This window comes from Protopterus annectens, chromosome 13.part0 (assembly GCF_019279795.1).
Source record: "Protopterus annectens isolate FY-2018-M chromosome 13.part0, PAN1.0, whole genome shotgun sequence".
NCBI classification, from domain to species: Eukaryota; Metazoa; Chordata; order Ceratodontiformes; family Protopteridae; genus Protopterus; species Protopterus annectens.
Window position 1 is genome coordinate 1,268,579,087 of NC_056747.1, and position 21,228 is coordinate 1,268,600,314.

Genomic DNA, 21,228 nt, shown 5'->3' on the forward strand with positions numbered 1-21,228 from the left:
CCACTCCATCCTGCCTGTACTCTCTTCTTCACCTCTCTTCCACACTCACCATTACTCTGAACTATTGACCCCAAGTATTTAAACTCATCCACCTTCGCCACCTCTACTCCTTGCATCCTCACCATTCCTCTGTCCTCCCTCTCATTCACACACATATATTCTGTCTTAGTCCTGCTGACCTTCATTCCTCTTCTCTCTAGAGCATATCTCCATCTCTCCAGGGTCTCCTCCACCTGTTCCCTACTCTCACTACAGATCACAATGTCATCTGCAAACATCATAGTCCACGGGGGCTCCTGTCTGATCTCATCTGTCAACCTGTCCATCACCATTGCAAATAAGAAAGGGCTCAGAGTTGATCCTTGATGTAACCCCACCTCCACCTTAAACGCATCTGTCACTCCCACCGCAGACCTCTCCGCTGTCACAATACCCTTGTACATATCCTTTACCACTCTTACATACTTTTCTGACACTCCTGACTTCCTCATACAATACCACAACTCCTCTCTAGGCACCCTGTCATATGCTTTCTCTAAGTCTACAAAAACACAATGCAACTCCTTCTGACATTCTCTGTACTTCTCCATCAACACTCTCAGAGCAAAGATCACATCTGTAGTGCTCTTTCCCGGCATGAAACCATACTGCTGATCACTAATCATCAGGTCCCTTCTTAACCTTGCTTCCACTACTCTTTCCCATAACGTCATGCTGTGACTGATCAATTTAATCCCTCGGTAGTTACTACAGCTCTGCACATCACCCTTATTCTTAAAAATCGGTACCAAAACACTTTTTCTCCCTTCCTCAGGCATCCTCTCACTTTCCAAGATTTCATTAAACAATCTGGTTAAAAACTCCACTGCCATTTCACCTAAACACCTCCATGCTTCCACAGGTATGTCATCTGGGCCAACAGCCTTTCCATTCTTCATTCACTTCATAGCTCTCCTTACTTCCTCCTTGCTAATCCATTGTACTTCATGATTCACTACCCCTACATCATCCAACCTTCTCTCCCTCTCATTCTCTTCATTCATCAACCCCTCAAAGTACTCTTTCCATCTCCTTAACACACTCTCCTCACTTGTGAGTATGTTTCCCTCATTATCCTTTATCACCTTTACCTGCTGCACATCTTTCCTAGCTCGGTCCCTCTGTCTAACCAATTGGTACAGGTCCTTTTCTCCCTCCTTAGTGTCCAATCTTTCATACAACTCTTCATATGCCTTATCCTTAGCCTTCGCCACCTCTCTCTTTGCCATGCACCTCATCTCCTTATACTCCTGTCTACTTTCTTCATCTCTCTGACAATCCCAGTTCTTCTTTGCCAACCTCTTTCTCTGTATACTCTCCTGTACTTCGTCATTCCACCATCATGTCTCCTTGTTGTCCTTCCTATGTCCAGATGTGATACCAAGCACCTTTCTAGCCGTCTCCCTTACCAGCTTTGCTGTAGTTACCCAGCTATTTGGTAACTCTTCACTACCACCCAGTGCCTGCCTTAACTTATCCCTGAACTCCACCTCACAATTACCCTTTTTCAGTTTCCACCATTTGATCCTTGGTGCTGCCCTCACACTCCTCCTCCTCTTCTTGATCACCAACGTCATCCTACAAACCACTATCCTATGCTGCCTAACTACACTTTCTCCGGTCACAACTTTACAGTCTCCAGTCTCCTTCAAACTGGCCCTCCTACATAAGATATAATCCACCTGTGTGCATCTTCCTCCACTCTTGTATGTCACCCTATGCTTCTCCCTCTTGTTAAAATACGTATTCACCACAGCCATGTCCATCCTTTTCACAAAATCCACTACCATCTGACCTTCTGCGTTCCTTTGTTTAACACCATACCTACCCATCACTTCCTCATCCCCTCTGTTCCCTTCACCAACATGCCCATTGAAATCTGCTCCATTCACCGCTCTCTCACCCTTGGGTACAGTCATCACCACTTCATCCAATTCACTTCAAAATTTTTCTTTCTCATCCATTGCACACCCAACTTGTGGAGCATATGCACTAACAACATTCATCATTACACCATCAATTTCCAGCTTCATAAACATCACTCTATCCGACACCTTTTTCACCTCCAAAACACTCTCGGCATACTGTTCCTTCAGAATAACTCCTACACCATTTCTCCTCCCATCCACACCATGATAAACAATTTGAACCCACCTCTGTTACATCTAGCCTTACTCCCCTTCCATCTGGTCTCTTGCACACACAATATACCAACCTTCCTTCTGTCCATCATATCAGCTAGCTCTCTCCCTATACCAGTCATACTGCCAACATTCAAAGTTCCGACCATCACTGCCACAGTCCTAGCCTTTCTCCTCTCTTCCTGCCTTCGGCCATGTCTTCCGCCTCATCTCCTCCTTCGACCAACAGTAGCCCAATTTCCGCCAGTACCCTGTAGGCTAACAGTACTGGTGGTAGTCATTGTTAACCTGGGCCTCGACCGATCCGGTATGAAAATGTTTATTGGTGTCTGCATGAAATGATTTGGTGACGTTTTATGCCGGATGCCCTTCCTGACGCAACCCTCCCCATTTATCTGGGCTTGGGACCGGCACAAAGAAATGCACTGGCTTGTGCATCCCCAGTGTATTGTATATAGGTGTATAAAATGTTTACAAAGAACATGTTATATCCCATGGTACAGCTGTTAGCACTCCTGCTTCACACTGTTTTATTATCGAGTTTGATTCTTGGTTGGGATGCTTTCTATGTGGACTCTGCATATCCTTCCTGTGTCTGAATGGATTCCACTAGATGCTCTTTTTTCCTCTCACATCCAAAAGATTTTGTGCAGGTGAACTGATGCTCTTTCAAATTGTCCATAGGTCTGCTTTCTATGTAGCAGTATGTGTCAAGGGAAACATAGCAAGGGTAGGTCTGCATTCTATGTAGGAGTGGGCATGTGTCAAGGGAAACATATGCAAGGGTAGGTCTGCATTCTATGTGGGGGTAGATATGTGTCAAGGGAAACATAGCAAGGGTAGATCTGCATTCTATGTAGGAGTATGTGTCAAGGGAAACATAGCAAGGGTAGGTCTGAATTCTATGCAGGAGTAGGTATGTGTCAAGGGAAACATAGCAAGGGTAGGTCTGCATTTTATGTAGGAGTAAGTTTGTGTCATGAGTAACATAGCAAGGTTGAATATAATACTCCCTCCTGTAAATACCTGACCAGGCACATGCAACAATGGGAATGTCCAAAGCAGTTCCTTACAAACAATACAGGATGTAAATGCAATGCCATAAGCAGATCAACTCAAAGACCTAAATACTCTGTTTCCTACAGACTGCTTGGAGGCAATTTATGCCTGGCATGCAAGGCATCCTTGGATCCCACCATGATGAACCTTTTGCATATCTGCAAAATGAACAGGATCAAAACTACTAGATCTAAGGATTTAAACTTTTCTTGCGATTTAAATAAGATATGTTGGAGGGACAGTTGTGTATCTCAGAGAATTCCCATTTTCTAAAATAGGCTTTCCATCCAAGTGAAGCAGAACTCTTCCTTCACTCTATTCAAGCATAACCAGGACCAATGACTAGAAAATTTATAATTCACCCCTGGTCAGAGACTTGAGTCTCTGTTGGACAGAGGCAGCAGTTAAATCATACTCTAATAGGCACCCCTTAAAACAACCTCTGGATACATGTGGGTTATATGGCTGGGCTCATAAAGGACACAGTGGTGATTAGCCTAGTGTGTACCTATGAACCTATGAACTCAAAAAAGAGGCTGCCACCCAGGGCACAAGATGTTAGGAGGGCATGTTCAGGAAGTGCAGTTCCTGAATTATTTTCTGTACTGGCCTTTCTGAACATCATTGTAGAAGTACATACTTCAGCGCTTCACCACTTTTTGTGTGGTAATCTGTAGCAATCCATTTGGTACAAACATAGAAAGCAGCTTAATACAGTTTAAAAGAAGTCTGTTTTATTTTCTCTTCAGCTGAAGAGCTGAGGGGGAGAACAGGTAGAGTTATCTGGCTTGCATTTGAAGATAGAGGAACTAACTGTTTTTTTTTTTTTTTTTTTAGTTTAAGAGTTGAGGGGGTGGGGTACCAGATCAGGGAACAACAGGCACAGGTCTGGCATGTCCTATGTTGGACTGCCTGACCATGATTAACTCCTCTGCCTTGCAACCAGTGAGTACTTGGAAAGGCTCTAAACACCCCCCCCCCAAAAAAAAAAGAAACATGAAATAGTTAAAGGAGTTAACTGAAAATTGAATGAATTAAAGAAATCTGATAGTGATATGAGCATACATTTTTCAATAGTTAAACACTTTAAAAAGGAATCCAGCTTCCATGACAGGCAACAGAAATATGAACACACCAGATACTACAACCTTCCTTGTGTACAAAGAATTTCCTAACATTTGAAGCCTTTGTCAGAAGTACAGTAAATATGTATGGTGAGACCCTGGTGAAACATGACTCATAATTATTGTTAAAAGCGAAACCTTAGAACATTTTAGTTTAGATCCATAACTATACCTCCATTCGTAGACCTCGTCTCCAAGTGCAAACATTGTTAACTTTTGAGGCCACAGTTTATTGTAGATTTCTACTCTCAAATCTAGCAGAAAAAGAGAAGGGCTGAATGTGGATTTTGGCTTTCAAGAAGTAGGTGTAAATAAAAGAGACAAACCTAACATCATATGAGCACCAGTTCTGTAGTTTAACAAAAACTATGAAGGAGTTTTGTTGCTGTAGTCTCACCTTTCATTTTCTTCTTATCTTCCTTCAAAGTTTGACCAATCCTCTCTGCCAGGTCATTAGATTAAGCATTAAAAAGAGCCAACGTTTTTGTTTTGTACAAATCAAAATTATTCAACATCCTAGTCTTACAATCCAAAAGTACATATAACCAGAAACATTAAATATGAACATTCAGTGAAAATAAATTGCATCACAACTGACAAATTGCTAACCGTGCAACTATGAAATAGTATCCTACATAGATGTTATTTTTTCGAGAGGCCTGATATTATACGTGCTGCAATGAATGCAAACAAAAAATTGTGTTGTGGCTCAACATTTCAGGCTGTATTGATTGAGGTGGTTCTAATTTATGAAACCTGTAACCGTTATATGTCTGTCGTATCATTAGGGTTATCACTAAGACTCATTTAAAAGCTGATTCATATAACTGAGGTGTCATAGATAACCCTCTTGTTTAATATTGTCAATGCAAACATGCCAGAAGTTATTATTCCCATTTTGTTTTGCTTATTGCATTTCTCTAAAAAAACATACAGAGTCAGCAATATGTCTTGCAAAGAAGGCTTCCTTCTGAAGGATCCAGGCCCTTAGGTTTTCAATGGAGATTTTGTCAGGTAACTATTACTCAGAGCCAGTACCTGCTCTAACCACTGCTGATAACTGTAAGAGCCAGAGTTCCTTTGCCTTAGTCTGACAACCTGCAAGAAACACACTTTTGAGACACAGAAAGTTAGAGTTAAGCACTTGAGAGACCCTCTCTTGGGTAGTCCCAGCCTTAAGAGACAATGTCACCTTATTGTTATCACATCCCTCACATGCTATATTAACAGATCCTACACAAGTCCATGAATTATTAGGGATCCAGTATACTTAGTGTGGAAATATGAGCATTTTCTTATATACAGATAGTAATCCCTTGACTGGGAGATTTTCTGATGTAAAGTGCAAATGTTTTCTTTCGTATTTGCAGCCCCTGCATTTCCAACTTTGATTTTGCATGCCTTCTAAAGAGGGCTGTATAAGTACCAGGAATTAATTTGTTGCTTTAAATATCAGTACCAGGAAAAAATTCACTGCTTTAATGACATTCCTTCCTCCTCCTCCACCACAACCTTTGGAGTATGAATCATATTTGCTAATGGCAGAAAATATTTGCCCACGTGCCTGGCAAAGGGAAACACATAAATAGGATATCCGATTGGAAAGGGATAACTTAGCCAGCTACCAATGCCTTTGAAGGCTTTCAGAACCATTTAATGTGCTCTGTCCATTTTATACCATCTATCCATTTAATATTCCCTGTCCACGGTACTCACTGTGAGATCTGTCGACCTCCTTATCTTCATATTCTTCTATACAGTCCTGTAACAGGGTCAACCTTGAAGTGGAGATTTCCCCATAAAGAGCCAAAGTTACATAAAATATTTTTTTCTTCATACAATTTACAAAGCCTTCATTAGTGAAGCAAGGGCAATTAATCATCATCATCAGACTCCCTTTTTCCCATTTTACATAGAGCTGGAGTGTCATGTCAACTGTCATCACCTCTGTCTTAATTCAGAGACACTCCCTGAGCAAACCATGCATTTCTTGGCTGAGCATTCTTGTAGCCTCTTGCCTTCTTTTTGTCTTTGCCAAATCTGCATTACCAAATTGCTTTCTCCTGTCCCGCACATCTGACCGAGACACCATAGTTTGCTCTCTTTCATCTTCTCTGCATCATCCTTTGGCTTCTGTGCCGCTATCTTAATTCATATCACCTGTCTCAGGTACTTTGTCTCCATCACATCAAGCTTCCTCTACTGTTCACTGTTCATTGTTAAAGTTTCTGAGCCATACAACACACACACCATCGTTTTGTACATCTTAATTTTCGTATTTTTTTCGTATTCTTCTCTCGTGCATTGCCACTGACATTTTATACTCTTTGATTGCAGCACCTTTTCATTCAGAACTTTTTTCTAAACCACACCTCCCAGATACTTGTAGCTAACGTGTTCGACTTCTTCCATTCTATTCTATCTCAATTTTAACTCCTTCTGATTTCCTCAATTTGCTGCCATGACCACTGTCTTGTCTGTGCTCAGTTTCATCCCATGTGCCTTCGGTTTTGCATTCTGTTCCCCTATCCTTTGCTGAAGTTCTTGCTTAGAGTCCGCCTGTAATACTACATCATCTGTATACATCATCTTTGTTGATCTGCCCCCTCCGACCTGTTTGTTAATGTAATTCATCACCAGTATGAAGAGGACTGGGCTCAGACATTAACCCTGATGTATACTCACTTCCCCTAGGAACCACTTTGTGTATCCATACACTCTGTTTGTACCTGTGTCACTGGGTCCTTTTACATAGCCTACACTAATTCTACTAATGATTCTAACTTATTTTCTATTACTCTGTGTATTCATTTATCAATCACACTATCCAGCGCTTCCATGCAGTGTGGCAGGAGTATGATACCTCTATACTGCTCACAGCTGGGAATGCCCTTTTTTTTCTTGTGCACTGGTATTCAAATGCTTATGTTCTACTTATCTATGATTCATTTCTCTCTGTTTCTGTCTCCATACTGTAATGAATACCTTCAAGAGCCATTTGCCCTCTAATGCAGCTGATATCTTGATAATACCTGCCATGGCTTCATCTGAGACTGATATTTTTCCTGAGTTTATGTTCTTTACTTCGTTTTTTTCTAGTGTTGGTTTTCCTTACTATATCACCATAGGCTGCACAGGTAGCAGTACAACTTCTATGGGATTTTCTTTACTCAGAAACAGCTGGAAGTACTCCTTACATCTGGCTTTTTATGTTCTGTGAACTGGTGAGCAGGCCGTCCTAGAATTCCTCATGAATGGCCTGTGGTGACTATCTTCTTTAGTTTTCTGTCTTTGCCTTGCAACTTTGTGCCATCTGCTGAGTCACTTTCTAGCAGTTAGTAGTTTTTCTGATGGCATGTTCTTTGTCATTGTGACTACTCTCTTAGCTTTTTTGTCAGTGAACCAGTATTCCTTCTTAGCTTGGTCTGTCTTAATTTGATCATCATTCGCTGGTGTATTAGCTATCATCTCTAACATTAGAACATGGTCAGGAATGTCTAAGATTGTAGGCTTTTCTGGAGTACGTAGCCTGCTCATTTGCATTAACATGACACTTGTCTGTTCTGTGAGAGCATAGGTAAGTACTAGGCTAGTTTTCTTTGTGGACTGTTTTAAGCCAGACCAGTTTCCCTTTTGGTGCTTAAATTAACTTTTTCCATTTGGTTATAGACTGACCTTACCCATCCTATGCTCAATAATTATATGTTATCCATAGTAAGAATAACTGAAATCATACCATAGATAAATTTAGGGGACCCATTCTTGGGATAAAACATTTAAGAGCTGTATCTGTCCATTAGTAGTACAGGGGGAAGTCCTCAAGTACATTTTTTTATTATCCATCCATGGATCCAAGTTGAGCTTGAATATGAACTGGGATGAGCTTTGTTTTAAGTGGATGGGGAGTCTGTTTCACAGGAGCAGAATCCTCTGTGAGATATACCTGTCCCTCCAAACCATTCTGTTCATGTTGCAGAAAAGGTTTAGATCCATAGACAGAGTATATCTGATGCAATTTGACTTGTTTATGTGCAGTAAAGCCATCAGTAATGGGTTGGCGGATTCCCTGTATGCCAGACACAGGTCACCTCTTAGTAGTCTGTAGGATACCGGGTATAGTGACAGGACTTTGAGTCGGTTCATGTAGGACATACTGATTAGACCTTGTATCTATTTAGTAAGGTATAAGAAACAGAGGATAAATTATTAGTCCAGGTAAAATCACTTTAGCTAGCAGATCTAGGTTGTCTCTGATACCCTCCCTGTGGGAGGAATAAAGACACATTGTTAAAGTTTCAAGTAGTTTATTCAGTTAAGTAGGTAGATGGATGAGTGTTCTTGTTCTAATTAGAAACACCATTAGAACAAGAACACTTGTTCATCTACCTACTTAATTGGATAAACTACTTGAAACTCCAACAAGGCATCTTTATCCTTCCCACAGGGAAGGTAGCAGAGACAGAGTCTTCTAGATCTGCTAGCTAAAGTGATTTTATCTGGACTAATCCTTTGTACTCTATATCTTGTTAGTCATGTCACCCTCTGGTTCACAGGTAAGGCACCAGATTTTGCTAGTGCCCTCTGTATTACCTCTGTTTTCTTTTAGTACAGTATCTCTGTAGGTGTTCCAGTTGTTGCATGTGTCTGGACAGATACATGCGAAAGGGGGCATGGGGCATTATACTCAATAATTGGCCTAGTAGGGCTGAATGAAGGGGAATAATGACAGCTCTAGATCTAGAAGCAATCCCTTTGTCACAATATAGATGGACATTATGACTACAGTGGACACATGCTGGTTGAAAGCTGGGTCAGTGTGTCCACAAAAGTTCCAAATCCCTAAGGGGTATATTGTCAACATGGTAGTTCCTTGGGGACAAATTCCCAAAAGATGCAATAATGCCTTTTTTGGTATTTAGTTTCAGTCTATGATTATGGCATCATTTGTTTGGACAAACTTTCCTGCAGGATGGCTAGGTCATTTGGGGATTTAATCATTGCACCCAGCTTGCAGTTATCTGCAAACTTGGCCATTCAGAGTCCTTTGGTATTAGCATTTACTTCAGAGAAGTAGATGCCAAATAGAAGCTGTCACACCACTGAACCCCAGGGGACTCCAATGGTGGCTGGTCTCTTTGTGGAGGTAGCCTCTCCTATCTTGATCTCCTACAGACTATATGTGTGAGCAGGCTGGCAATCCCAATGGAGATGCAGGGTTTTATTCACAGTTTATTTAGCTTTTCTACAATGCCCAAGTGTTGGATTGTGTCAAAAGCCTTGGCAAGGTTGAGGTATGCAGTGAATGCAATTTTACCTTTATCCATTGCTTTGGTAACCTTTTCAAAAAAGCCTCCCAGGATGATTTGGCATGACCTGCTCTTGACAAATCCAAACTGAGATGTGTTCAGTGTTTGGTGGTTTCCTATGTCCTTTACATATTAGGCTATTCAGACTTATTGGTCTGTAATTGCCTGGGTCTGTGGAAGGTACTCCCTTATGCAGCAGAGTGGCTGTAGCTGTTCTCCATTTGCTTGGTAAAAATCTGTATGGAAGCTGAGATTGAACAGTGTTCTTGGGGGGAGGCGGGTTAAATCCTGCTTCATACTGTTTAAGATGTATGCAGGGATATTGCTAGAACACATCAATGCAGTATTATGAGCTTTTGATAGCACTTTTAGGACTCTGGAGGAGAGTCAGTTTCAAGTATATCTTGTAAAATAGATGGAGGGAAGAGAGGGGTAAAGTTTGAGTTGAATTTATCAGCCAGTAAGTTCACTATGTTTTCAGCCTCAGTGTAGATACCATTGCTCACAATCAGCTTAGCACATTGTTGCATTGTGCTTCTAAGATTATGAACATAACCAAAAAAGGCCTTGTGACTGTCCTTAGCTTGGGTACCTCTTTTAGCCTCAGACTTGGCTTTGGTAGATTTTATTAAGCTCTCGGGTTGTTTTATTTCAGTGACAAGGGCTCTAAAATTCTGGGAATTACTCTTCTTTCTTTTGGTCAAATTTTTATTCCTTTTATTATAAAGCTTGTTGATATTATAATTCCACCATGGGGGTTGTTGCTGGGGTTTGCCCTGCACTTGTTTCTAAAAGGCAGAGCTGTATATATAGTTTCATAGTTTCATAGTTTCATAGTTTAGTACTAGGCTATCTGCCCTGGGGCATTTGTAAGCCTAGCCATAGTGATGTGGCTTTCGCCACCCCATGAAATGGTACAAAATATATATATATATATATATGGATGTTTACATGCTGGTATAATAATGTAGTATTTGTTTCTGCATATTCTTTGGAGTTGAATGGGTTTTGTCAGGATTTGAAGCTTGCCAATGTATCACTTAGGAGTAGGTAGTTTATCTTAAAATTTTCCAACAGTACATTGATCGGAAGATGTCTCTGGTTTTGGTTTTATTTTGAAGGAGACATAAAAAGTGACAAAGTTTAACAAGGAATGATGCAAGATTCCTCATATTAGTAAGGACAAGACTCAAAGTGTTGTTTCTTCAGTGGGTACTTAATAGTTGTCAAGGGTATTTGTATTGACAAAATTCAGGAATCTCTGTGTTTGTGCAATAGTGGTGGTGTAGATTCTCCAGTCTATAGTTGGACAATTTAGATTACATAAGAAAATAGTATTGGGTTTAATATTGAGTGATTCCAGTTCATGTAGACAGGCATAGTGGCTTTCCTGGCTAACAGAGGGAGTGCAGACCTTTCTTTTGGCTATTTGGACATGAAGAAGCTCTAGTGCCTCATTCTGCTTTACCAGCCTTGATACGAGTCTCTTCTGGATGTAGACTGATGCACCTCCAGCTTTTCCCCACTCCTGTGCAGTTGCTTGTCTAAATGTGTGGAAGGTATTGTAGCCCTGCACAACTGACATAATCTCTGCCATTTTAAACCATGCCTCAATCACTACACAGATGTCTACATCCTCCAGGGTGAGAAGGGATTATAGGGAGCAGAGTTTCTTGTTTAGGCTCCCAACATTGATTAGTAATGCCTTCAAATGTTCCTTTGCTTTTTCCATTATATTGATAGGTTTATCAGGCTGGCATTGCCTAAAAAAGGTACAGTGGGAGTGGACAATGTCTTTGCCAATAATCGAAATTGTAGTGGAGACAGATGCAGGCCATTCCTAGTGACACAGTGTAGTTTTTTGATCATATCCTCCCAGGCTGACAAATATTGTACCGCCATCAAATGGCACCAAAAACTAAAGTAGCTACTGAAGTCCAAATATTTTAATATTTTTTTGCTTATATTGTCGCATCATTCTTGGAGCGTGTAGAATGCTACTCAGTGTTCGGCTCATACCTGCCTGCGACACAATCTGAGAGCGCTATCGTGTCTCTCTTCATGTAGTGCAGTGAGCTACATTTCAAGTAACACCTACATGTACTACAACAGGGTTGTATTGCTACTTGCTGTTGAAGGACTTGAGTGCGTGTGTGATCTGATGAATCCGGGCATCAAACATATATCTAGCGATCGCAGTTAACCTAGAAAGAAAGAAGAGGTGAGAGAATGGAAAAAGAGATAAAAGTGAAGCTGAAAATAATAAGGAAAAAAGTGACAGTGAGGAAAGAGAACAAAGCAAAGGGAATAGTTATTCTTTTAATTAAAGCACTCTGAGATTTATGATCTGAGTACATGATGAAAACATGATCTCAAAAGAATTTATGCACTTTATAATTATTCCTTCCTTCCTTCCAGTAGCGGGTGCATTTTCTCAGACAGCATCTATGTCTAAGACATAAAATGACCTACTATTTCAGTACCAGCAAGCATTCTGTATGAATGTACAGAAAGAGACACCGCCTATGTCATAAAATAAAAGCACCGCAATTAATAACTAACACTTTGTGTCAGCCGAATAATGAACAAGCACGTCAGTAGATTGTAGCAGCATTTTTGGACTTTTTAAATTGTGAGCCCTGCTTTTCACATATTCCTAGTATATCCTGTATAAGAAGTGAAGCAAATGGTTTAAAACAGATAGTTAGTTTGGAGAGAACCCGTTATAAAAATTGAGTTCTGAATCTGCATTTAACTCAGTATCATAAGGAGACGGCACCATCAGAGTGCTAATTGCTTGGTGGTTAAGATTTCTCCCTCAGAGATCCAGTATGCAAGCTTCAGTTCTGAACTATAGTCATCTCTCTATGTAGAGTTTATCTCTTCTTCCACTGTATGCATGGGGTTTCCCTCAAACACTTACTGGTTAAGTGGCTTCCCTTAGCTCTCTTTCTACATTGCATTTACCTTCCTGTTGAGGCTGAAATGAGTTGGAAAATGACCATTTGATTTCCCCCAATTAATAATAAAAGTGCACAGCAAATACTGTACATCTTCTAAAGGATGATTTTAGGACACCATCTCAGCCTTATATCTTCCAAACTAGTAACTAGGATAACATCCATATAAATGGTAATGTAATACTTTATAAAACAAAAATCTATAGTCCTCTGAAATGTAGCAAGGGCAAATGACCTTCTAAACGATAAATGGTTTATATAAATATTTCCGTGTAAGAATTCATAGTCAAATATTTCTAAGACTGATAATCCAGAAACACCTGTTCATAAACATGACTCATATCTAAGTTTAAAATCTTTTCACATCTGCTAGTAATGCAAAATGTCATTAACAAAAATGCATGGAACATGTCATAAAGAACTTGATTGTTTAATAGTCAATTTTTAATCTCCACCTAGCCCAATACTATCTTCAGGCTTCAGTACGGGTGCCAACAAAGACTAGTTCATTCTAATATTTCTCAGGACTCATGATACTTTTTCTTTCAAACGCCTGTTTACTTTATCTTTCTCCTTGGGACACATTACAAAAAGAAGAGATGTATGTCTGAAGAATCTAAGTTTGATATATACTGGAACATAAATAGGAAATGTACTTAAGATCCCAATTTCTTCTTTAAATGCAGTTTTTCATTTAAAAAGCAATTTCTGCACAGCTTTAGTTTCTGAACATATGTACTTTATTTTTCACCAATGCATGTGGATTTTGCTTCGACAGATTTTACCTAGCAAACCAGGGCTCCTGTTCAAAACTAAAATTAGTTGTAATGAGTCTTCATGTTCCTTATAAGTAATGTTTCCATCAGCAACTCCTAGTAATTTTACATATTATCAGTTGCTTATAACTCTGTGTTACTCATTTCCTGAATTTCAATGCTCTCATTATTTTATTTATTTATCGTTTGTCGATCGGCTTACTCCCACTAGGCTAATGACCACTGAGGTGGTATTTATACTGCTAGGGACATTTAGCCAGGACATTAGGGAACTTCCCCTCCTCTTTTCAATAGGTTCCATGGGATCTATTTACATCTATCTGAACTACCACCCACTTCAACAAATTTATTTATTTGTTTTATTTGACATTTGTTTGCCGGGAGGTCCGACTGGACTAGTAGTCCATTTTCAGCAGAGGCCCGGACAGAAAAGCTGCACATACAAAAAAAAAAAAAAAAAAATTGAAGATTACTTTAAATATTTACAAATAGATTTATAAAAGGTGCATAAAGTAGTCCAATGGTACAGCATTACATAGTTTTGCAAGTAACTATTCAAATGGGACCGCACTCTGAATGATCAAAACAGAATTCCCACTCTTCTTTTTCTGTTTCACATTTTATGGTAAAGGGGTCGTATTTCTTCATATTCAGACATTAAATTCTGTATACAGCAAATGTTTGCTCTGAATTAGCTGTATTTTTTCTCATCAGGAACATTATGTGAACAATTTGTACTTTTTACCTCTCTTAGCAGTTCCCTTATGATCTCACAAACCTTATCAATTTGAATTATGATACATGAAAAAAAAACACTCAAATTAAACTTTGAATCAATTGTTTGAAATCCTCAGCATCAAAATATAGCTCTGTTTATAATTACACTGCTGAACATATCCCAAATGAGCAAGCCAATGCAACTAATTGCCCAAATGAGTTTACATCAATCCCTCTAACTTTCTTATTCCAACTGCAGAACTGCTGGTACACCTTTGAGAAAGACATGCCCCAGGATTCATTAACTCTGGGTAGGTTTCATACAGATCCTACATGGAGTATTTTTGCATATGCGATATTGCTCATTATTTGGCATTGCACCATGCATATTAATGAGGCACAGCACGGGTAAGCAAGGTTTCGCGGGTCGTACCAGTGTGGCTGGCCACAAAACCTGTAATATGAATGTGGATCATACCTCCCAACCTTTTAATGCAAGAAGTTGAGATCCCTTATCTTCTTCTTCTTCTTTTGTCTTTTCCTGGTTAGGGGTCACCACAGCAGATCACCTATCCACTCATGACTGGCAGTGGAGTTTTATGGTGTCGAGTTGCCAGCCCAGCGCTCAACCTTCCACAGAAGACACACACATGCACGCACTCACACCTAGGGCCAATTTAGAGTGTCCAATCCACCTACAGCATGTTTTTGGGATGCGGGAGGAAACCAGAGCACGCGGAGGAAAACCACGCGACCACAGGGAGGACATGCAGACTCAGCACAGAAGGCACCCCAGCCAAGGATCGAACTGGAGAACCTCTAGCTGTGAGGCGGCAATGCTACCCGCTGCACCACAGTGGCCACGCAAGCTGAGATCCCTTATAAGATCCTCCAAAGCTAGCTATGAAAACAAGATTGCCACTGATTCTAAGGACAACCACAAAGCATTCTATAGCTATGTCAAGAATCTTAATGGCAACACCCAGATCTGCTCTGAGTTAAAGCACAATGGCACAAAAATCACAGAACCAACTCATATTGCCAGCATCCTGGCAGATAGGTTCAGTGCTAATTTTACCCCCCTCTCACCCCCTAAAGGACCCATATCTATACAGGAAGAATGCAGAGTCCCTGTAATCACAACTTCACAGGTAAAAGCAGCACTCTCTAAAGCCAAAAACACAGCATCCATGGGACTGGACAACATCCCAGGCTGCGTTTCACATGAACTTCAGAACGAACTGGCTCCCCACCTAAGCACCATGTTCAATCATAGCCTCACGTCTGGCTTTGTGCCCACTGAATGGAGCACAACAACAGTTATCCCACTCCACAAAGGGGGAGCCACCACTGATCCTGGGAACTATCGCCCTATTAGCCTGACGAGCCTGGTCTACAAGATCATGGAAAGTATCATCATGGAATTCATAAACAAAGACATTGGTAACCTCCAAACTCTGAACCCCACCCAGTTCGGGTTTGTGAAAAGCAAATCTTGCCTCCTGAACCTGGTCGACTTCTTTGAGGCAGTCACCAAAGCCGTAGACGAGGGTAAGGTGGTTCACACAGCCTATCTTGACCTCGCCTAGGCTTTCGACACCATCCTCCATTCTGGAATTATAGCTAAACTCACTAAACTAGGTATAAATCCCTATGTCACAAGATGGGTTGCCAACTGGCTCACTGACAAAACCCACACTGTAAAAGTTGCAGACTCCAAATCTGACTTCTAACCAGTGACAAGTGGAGTACCACAGGGTTCAGTCCTGGGACCTTTCCTGTTTGGTATCTACTTCTCTGAAGTACAGGCTAACACAGAATGCCTCTGGCTAGCAAAGTTCACAGATCACTGCAAACTAGGAGCTATAGTCGAGTCCCCAAATGATGTGAACATGCTACAGAGGGGCCTCACTGAAACAGATGCCTGGTGTCAGAGCCATGGCCTCAAGCTCACTGCCAAAAAGTGCATTGTTATCCCCTTTGGTAAAAACTCTGTACCCATGAACTACCACACAGGCAGCAGTCTTCTTAACACTGAATGTGTGATAAGAGACATTGGGACCCAGGTGGACAGTAGTCTCTCCTTTGATAATCACATTGAAACAGTAGTCAGGAAATCCTTCTACATGGCACACCTCATCAGAAAAGGGTTCTCATCCAGGAAAAAAGAGGTCATTGTTCCCCTCTACTCAACACTCATTAGACCCATTATAGAGCACTATGCCCCTTTTGAAATGTAACTCACAAGACATCTGCAGCAGTTTCCAAGAGAACTCTGATGTGTAGAGATGCACGCACACACACACACACACACACACACACACACACACACACACACACACACACACACACACACACCAAGTTTGCTGCAGTGAGAACAGAACCCCTATCTAAGTGCACAGACTACAGAAATTACTATGTCATGCAAGTGCCATAGCACAAGTCTGACTTATACATGGCTGTAGGCCAACTTATAGTGGATGACATCAACAGGCCATCTGAAAGATAAGAGGTTATGAGGGCTGCATTAAATGGATGTGTAGGCTTGTGCAAGTATCAAAATACTAGCAAGCTATGCCTTTGGAGAAGTAACTGTAGGATAGCACATCTACATCTACTCTGCTGAGTAGAGACACATACACCAAGTTGCCTTCAGTGAGGACATAACTTCTATTTACATAGATTTACAGAACACATTACTTTACCCAAGCACCACTGCACAAGTGTGACTTTTATATGGCTGGAAGTCAACTTATAGTGGATGACATCAGCAGGCCATGTGAGAGAGAAGTGGGGAGGCCTGCCTGGACTGGATCTGTAGGCAAGTGCAAGTATCAAAATACTGTTAATTTATGGGATTGGGGCAGTAACTGCAGTATACATACTTGCTCTACTGGCTACACACACACACACACACACACACACACACACACACACACACACACACACACACACACACACACACACACACACACACACCCCACACACACACTTGATTGCAGTGAGAAGAGAATCCCTACATATCTAAGGACACAGACTACAGAACTCAGTACTTTATGCAAATGCCACGGCATAAGTCTGAAGTCTAATTTATACAACACTGCAGGTAAACTTTTTTTCTGTTTTCTTTTTTTCTTCTCTTGAAGAAAAAAGCACTGCAGGTGAACTTATAGTAGAGGACAGCAGCAGGCCATGTGGAGGACAACAGGATGGGAGGCCTGCATAGGCACATAGATTCATAGGTTCATAAGATGCCAGTAACCTAACAGCACTAGGGTATGTAGAAGTCTAACTGTGTAAAAAATACAAGTACCCTTATTGAGCCTAGTTGGATGTTTGAGTTTAGCAGAGTGAGGTGGTAAGTACCACCAACTGTGCCTGTCCATAAGGGAGCACACAGCATTATATATTACACTTTGTAGCGTGGAAACAAAAATTGAGATCCCAGGGTTGTACTGCTTGGTGGTGGTGGGGCAACTCATGGAAGTATTGTAATTATATGACGTATAGTTAGACCATGCCCTTAGTTTGCAATGTTTCTGCATGTGGTTTTATGTGACACAAAGGAAATGAACAATAAACACCAATAAGACAGTATCATAAATACAGTTCCATAGCACAGTGAGCAGCAGATTTGCGAGATGGTTAACAAGGTGTACGTGCATATGAGTTACACATGTTTGCGCGTAGGTAAGCAGTGTGCAAACGTGAGCCGCACTGCTAACATCTATCAAGCAGAATGCAACAGTGACAAGAAATTGTATGTATAGACAGTTGCATATATGTTTTTCACAAAAGTTAAAGCCATGCTGATCTAGATAGCAGGAATACATTTACAAGACTATAGTACTCAGTATACATGCAGTTACACATTTGATGATAAATGTGATAATACATAGATGACTCCATCAGTAAAAGTAATACTGTATGGAATATTCTGTATTCAAACCTAGGCCCATGTGTATGGAAGCCCTACACTTACACCTGTTGCCACAAGAATATTGATGAAACTGTTGTCTATGTTGCAGTTCATCACTGTAAACTGCAATGTCACAGCAGTAAAACAAAGTTTAGTTTGCAGACTCTGTACTAGAACCTAGTACCATCTGTACTCCAGGCCAGGTTTTCACGATGGCCAAGGGCATTCATTGAATACATCTGGTTTCTATTTTGGGCTGTCTACTTCCTAGGTGGTTCACTTCACTTCACGGAAACCAGATAAACACTGCTAAAATTGAAATGTATTTATTCCCCGCTTCCACTGTTTGCGTTATGCAATGTATCATGCAAAAAGCGCAATTAAAAAGGAGAAGAATAAGACAAAAGAACTTAGTAAGGGACACATGTAAGTAAAATAAGTGTCTGCTGTCACATGTTTAGGTACTTTCTGTACAAATCCATTGTTACTGCACAAAGTTAGGAAATACAAGGACATGACATAATATCATTAAGGAATACATTCTAAGTTCAGGACTTACCTTGCAAATGCAGCAGTTGACACAATTTTATTTCAGAACTAAAATTTCCTTGTCTCTACTCGTATGGTACTGGAGTTTTTAGGAAATAAACAGAATGGAGACTACATGGATGCTTTATAGCTTGTTGAGTAGCTCCACCGTACTAAAAATCACCTGTTTATACTGTAATTAGCACCTATGAAAAACATCTGCTGCTGTACTGAATATATCAGCTCTGCTGGTGCTCATTAGTGCTCGATGTGCACCTACACACCACTGTGTGCACCAACACTGAAATAAGGTGAACACAGGAAATCTTATTATTACTTTTCTCTGTACCTGTGAGGTCGAATAAACATGCAGCTCGAAAAGTGAAGGGAAAGGTTGCAGATCCTGTACTAGAACCCAGATTCATCTGTATTCCTGCCCTACACATACACGTGGTGCCAAAGGAATAAGTATGTGACAAGTACTGAAAGCCTGCCATTCATTCCTCCATTCCTGTGGTTGCACTAAGCCCTGCATTGTGCAAATACTGACAAAAAATTAAAAAAATTAATTTAAAGTGGACAGAGATGACACATTTTAGCAAAGTAGATGAAACAGAACTTGTGAATTGTGCACTGCTTACATACACTTTCACACTTCACAGACCTACATGTACACTTCTGTAAGTGTAACTTGACACCCCCCGATGTAATTATTCACTGTTGCCATCCATTGAATAAGAACACTTTGGAAGTGTCTACACAAAGTGAACATCCCTACATGGTTACACTTTTTTTTAGGATTCAGCAATTCTAATGAGTTTTGACCTGATTTGCATCTTCACTGTGCTGACAGTCCTGAATCTACACTGTTGGTAACTGTGTAGGCAGGGAAGTTGAAGGGGAGCCCAATGTTGTACACATAAGGTAGGGTATTAGTTCACTATACATCTGCATGGTGGAATACAGGTTTTGATAACACTGATTGTATTCCATCAGATACATACTGCATATGCTTACATGACAGTATGAATAATCTGTTTAATGGGGTTTACACTTTTAGCTGCCTACATTAGTTAAGAGTATATTCTGCATTTGGAGGTGGGGGAGCAAAGCTGCATTTATGTCACGGCACTTAAAAAGGAATTGTTGCTATTGTTAATCTAATTTTCTTGCGTCCACCATGTCTAATAATGTCATAATGTGTATGTGGGGTTACATGCTATGGTTAGTTCTGTACAAATCTTGGGACTTTTACTTGCTCTTATTTCCATGTAGACTCCTTTCCATGGCTGTGTTCGGAAAACTTTCGAATAAATGGGGAACCCGAGCACAGAGTCTACATGGTTGCTTTACAGCTTGTTGAATCACTCCACCATGTTGGTTTGCTTCATTAGCATACAATTCAGCTACTTAAGCTGTAATTTGAATGCCATGGAAATTGTCATGTTTGCCCATGAATGTGCGCTGCTATGTGGAGTTTACTGAATCTAAAAATATTTGCAGCTGTGTGCACATTGCATTGCGAGGCACACACAGTCAAAAATACTGTGAGGCTTTATTGATTTCATTGAATTCCACCATGCATTTTTATTTACTTCAGTTTACAAAGAACTGAATTTTATAAAGCAAGTTCACAAAAAATGTTTAAATACATTTGCTCATATTGAAGCTTTTACTCTATTTATAAACAACAAAGCACTGCACTTGTTTCTAAAATTACTTTTCACAAAGTAATATTAAACTTCCTTCCTTTATGTATTGAATTAAAAGTTAAATTAATTTCAGATTTGTGATCATCATTACTTTCACATAACTTCTCTCTCAACATCTTTTATAATATCTCTCCATAATTGCAATCCTGGGCTAAATATCTTAACTCAGCTTTACCTCAGTCACAGATTCAGTAAGTTCAGTAAGACACAAAAATGTGTTGTAAACTTTTTTATTATGCTGAGAGTTAAAATGTATTTTACAATTAGCTAACTAGTTGTGCTTATGTCTTTCCCTCAGCCTCTCAGAACTGCAAGTTCAGGTTACACCTCTCTGAAAAGAATTTCTGTCTTGCCGTAATGTTCAGTTTCTTTATCAAAAATACTTTTAAAGTATACTCTTTAACACTCTTCCCATGTTTAGATTTTCACATCAACGCAAGTGTGTATTAACAGTTAGCATTTTTTTATTTTATTTCTACCTCTTTATAGTTCTTCCTGTTACAAAATAGTGGATGTTTTGTCTTCTAGACAGAAGCAAATGAATTTAATTGTTTAAAAACTTTCCTTAAGTAATGCGAACTGTATACCAAGCAATAGTATGAACTGTTAGAACAAAGGAATCCTCTTGTAAGCAAAAACAGAATAAAATGGTTTGAGTTAAGAGGCAGTTAAGGTATTGCATCATCAAGTTACTCTGTAATCTGTATACATGATGTCATTGAGTGGTATATCATATGAATACACAATATACTACAGAAGCCGAAATGTAACTGAAGAAGCTATTCACAGGGGGAATGTCTACTGAAAAAAGTAAGCTTTATCAACCAAAACCAGATAAAAAACAGTAGATGGATTTTGTTGCTCAGGACTGTTCCTAGAAGAAATTAAAATAAAACTGACTTAAAGATACAGTGAATAACATTCATAAAAAGTGGTCATCTTCCCAG